The 3,454-nt window shown below is 41.2% G+C and overlaps 1 long non-coding RNA gene across 1 annotated transcript in view; it reads left to right on the top strand.

Moving 5' to 3' along the window:
* The window catches only part of LOC138143894 (uncharacterized), a 62,314-nt gene extending 59,665 nt beyond the window's left edge, over positions 1–2,649 (top strand). Inside the window, exon 5 of the long non-coding RNA XR_011163819.1 lies at positions 1,710–2,649. This is a non-coding gene — a long non-coding RNA (uncharacterized lncRNA). The remainder of the gene's footprint in view (positions 1–1,709) is intronic.
* Positions 2,650–3,454: the final 805 nt, after the last annotated feature.

The following is a 3,454-nucleotide window of genomic DNA, read 5'->3' on the forward strand; positions in this document are numbered from 1 at the left end:
AGAGAGAGAGAGAGAGAGAGAGAGAGAGAGAGAGAGAGAGAGAGAGACTAATAAGATGGAGATCAGGAAAAGTCTTTTGGATGTGATACTTGAGTGAGCTGTATGCCAAAGGACTCTGGGTTCTGTGAGGCAGAGGTGAGGAGGGAAACACTGTAGACATGGGGCCCCATTTGTACCAGGGTATAGCCATGGGAGCTGGGCGATCAGCTCAGTATTCACGAGCTGTCAGAGACTCGGAGGGATGCTCATGATTATTACCCAGCCAAGACATATCAGGGGCAGGGTTGCAGTGCCAAGTCCCACACTCTCTGCAACCATGCAGCCGGGTATGGGTGACCAAACCAGTAATAAAGGGAGGGTAAGAAAACTTGCTGTTTGCCTAAAATCCCAACTGTTGTGTCTAGACTGGGTTCTCAGGTAATTTGAGACTTACCCCAATGTACTTAGCTTCATTTCTTGGGCAGAACTCCCTAGAGGCATGAAATGAATATATTATTACATGAGAAAAAAGTTCATTAAATTTTCTTTTTTCCCCTATTCAGCTTTACTCTGGGATGGATTTTGGTGGAATTATAGTAACTAATTTGCTATCTTTACTATACAAGAGGTGAGCAGATTAAACAAGCTAGTTTGCTATCTCCCAGATAACAGAGGAATGTATTTTCATTTCCCTGATTACTATCTTGTGCAGGTAATTATACTTCTTCTTTATACATAATTAAAGTGAAGGTTGATTTCCGTTCATTCTTCTCAGTGGTAAAATTATCAAGTTAGTTCTCAACTAATTATTTTCCATAGTATGTCAGTGTTTCAGATCCCTGTCACATTCCATTTAGCAAACACAAAATAGCTCTGAATTAGAGTTATCACAGCCTGGGACTTTTATACTATTAATTTGTAGGGGAAAAATCTTTAGATGGATCTTATCCAAGCTGAAAATGAATTATTTTTTAAAATCAAATCAGTTTGCCCCCTTCATCTAGTTGTGAATCTCTCACTCTTTTTGTTATCTCTCTCCTTTCTCTCTGTCTCTCTCTGTCTCTGTCTCTCTCGTCTCTATCTCTTTCTCCTTTTCTCTCTGTCTCTGTCTCTGTGTGTCTCCCCTCTCTTCTTCTCTCTCCCCCTCCCCCTCCCCCCTCTCTCCCTCTCTCTCAGTTTCAGGGTGCATAATTTATTTAAGTTCACAACAGCCTCTCCTAGCCAAGCAGTGAAAGTGTCTACTGAGGATTTATTGTTATTCCAGGCACATGCTGTGTGGTTTTTAAAGCTTACAGGTGTCCCGCTTTTCTGTTTAGGACTTAAGGGGAGTTGTTCCTGAGACAGCTGGAGATAAATGAATAGAAAAAAAGGAGAACGTTTTAGTGTAGAGTGAGTTAATTTTGCTTTGTAACTTTTGGGGAGTCTGTGTATCTTTTGCATCATGTGCAGCCGGTGTGCACGCCCTCCTCAGCTCAGCCATTTCAAATCCCCAGTCTCCTTCAAAGCTCAGCTGAGGAGCCATCTCCTGCCCTGGGCCTCTTTTGATTCCCCCCCTCCCAATTGTCCATCAATGCTCTATCCTTCTTGCTATTACTTTCAATAACCTTATATTTTTTATTTGTGTAGGACGTCCTACAGGTAACTATAAGATCTGTGCAACCTTTCTAATTGTTATCCTGTTATCAAGACTGATATGAATATTTTTCTCTCTTCCCACTCCTTCCTTCCAGGGTTCTGTTTTCTCAATTCTCCCTCCTCCAGGATTGAGTCCATCATCACATCCTGCTCCCATTGCTTGTATTACATCTCTCATTTATGGTATTTGTCTGAAGAGAATGATGTGGACGCATAGGAGACTCATCAACAAGTTATATTTTGAAAGGAAATATACAAAAAAGGGAAGCAACAGAAGAACAGAAGATGGTCGGGTGTGGCACAGTCCTGTAAAATAGTGTCAGAAAGGATGATGCTGAATAAGCTGAGGCTGCCATGGGACGTTAAGGACAATAAAAGGATTTTTTAAAAAAAATTCTGTTAGGGCAAAAGAAGAATCAAAGGACAGTCAGACCTTTGCTTAGGATAGATGGGACTGTCATTCTGACAGCAGGCAGAAGGCTGAGCTGCTTGATTATGCTGTTTCTGTTTTCTTTATATTGGAAACAACAGAATAAATAGAATAATAATAGGGAGTGATGATCAAGAGAAGTAGAGAGATAGTAAGCTAGCACCCAGCTGTCCTTGGTGAAGTCAAGTGACCTGCTCCAAATAAACTAGGTCCTTGGGTCCTGAAAGAACTGGCAGATGTGATTTCTGAATCATTCTCAGTGACATTCAAATGATTGTGGACAACAGAAGTACTGCAAGATTAGACAAGGGCAAATATTGTCCCAATTCTCCAAAAGTGAAGAGAATAGAATCTGAAAACTCCCAGAAAAGAGAAGCAAAGTCTACAAATTACAGGCCACTGAGCTTGACTTTGATTCCTGGGATAATTCTAGAAAAGATCAGTTAAGAAATTATTGGCCAATACCTAGAATTTGATTGTTGTTCATTCGTTTCAGTCACATCTAACTCTTCCTGACCCCATTTGGGGTTTTCTTGGCAAAGATAGTAGAGTGGTTTGCCATTTCCTCCTCCAGTTCATTTTTACAGAGGGGAAAACTGAGACAAAGAGGGTTAAGTGACTTGTCCAGGGTCACACAGCTAGGAAGTGATTGAGGCCGGTTTTGACCTCAGGTTTTACTGAATTTAGGCCCAGCACTCTATCCACTGTTGCACTCCCCTAGATCTGCAAAGAATCAAGATCAAGTCCCACCAAACTAATCTCATTTCTCTGTCAGGATTTTTAAACTGGTAGATGAGGGACATGCTGTATGTATAGTTTACCTAGATTTTAGTAAAGCTCTTGTAAAGCGCCTCATACTATTCTTGTCTAGGAGATGGAGAAGTATGCATTAGTGGTAATGAAATCACATGGATTCACAATTGGTTGGATAGCTAGATGCAAAAGTGATTGCTAATGGTTCACCTTCAACTTGGCAGGAGGCCTCCAGTAGAGAACCCCAGGGACTTGGCTCTGTGTTATCAAACATTTTTATCAATGTCTTAGATAAAGGCACAGATAATCCGCTCATAGGATTTGTAGACGCCACAAAATCTGGGGGAGTGAAGAACAGTCGGTACACTGAGTGACAATCAGAATGCAGAAGGATCTTAATCCTAGAGCACTGGGCTGAGTCTAATCACATAACATTTTTTAGGGATAAATGTAAACTCTTGTACCTCAGTACAAAAAATCAGCTTCACAAGTGTAAGTTGAGGGAGATATAGTTAGGCAGCAGCTCTGAAAGGATCTGATTCATAAGCTAGAGAATATCCAGAGGAGGGAAACCAAACAGGGAAGGGTCTTGAACTGATGGCATATGAGAATGAGTTTGAGGAGCTGGGAATGTTTTGCCCGGAGAAAAGAAAACTC

This window comes from Petaurus breviceps, unplaced genomic scaffold (genome assembly GCF_028583685.1).
Source record: "Petaurus breviceps papuanus isolate PSGF00001 unplaced genomic scaffold, PetGlider_PUasm1.0 90681, whole genome shotgun sequence".
NCBI lineage: Eukaryota > Metazoa > Chordata > Mammalia > Diprotodontia > Petauridae > Petaurus > Petaurus breviceps.